The 210-nt window shown below is 70.0% G+C and overlaps 1 protein-coding gene across 1 annotated transcript in view; it reads right to left on the minus strand.

Annotated features, from left to right (window-relative positions):
* LYPLA2 (lysophospholipase II) overlaps positions 1-210 on the minus strand; it is a 4,360-nt gene that overhangs the window by 2,153 nt on the left and 1,997 nt on the right. The window lies entirely within an intron of this gene.

Genomic DNA, 210 nt, shown 5'->3' on the forward strand with positions numbered 1-210 from the left:
GGAGGGGCTGCCTCGGCTGCTGAGACGGGACACTGGGAAGCCGAGGCCCTGCTGCCGGGAACGCCGCTGCGGCGGAGCTCTCCCAGCCCGGTGAGTGCCACCCTGCGTGGGCTGCTATCGACACTGGGGACACACCGGGGAGCATTTCCTTCCCTTTCTGCTGAGCCCCCTCCTGCCTGACCAGGGGGACGGGGAAGGAGCGCCAGTGCT

This window comes from Fulmarus glacialis, unplaced genomic scaffold, assembly GCF_000690835.1.
Source record: "Fulmarus glacialis isolate BGI_N327 unplaced genomic scaffold, ASM69083v1 scaffold30925, whole genome shotgun sequence".
NCBI classification, from domain to species: Eukaryota; Metazoa; Chordata; class Aves; order Procellariiformes; family Procellariidae; genus Fulmarus; species Fulmarus glacialis.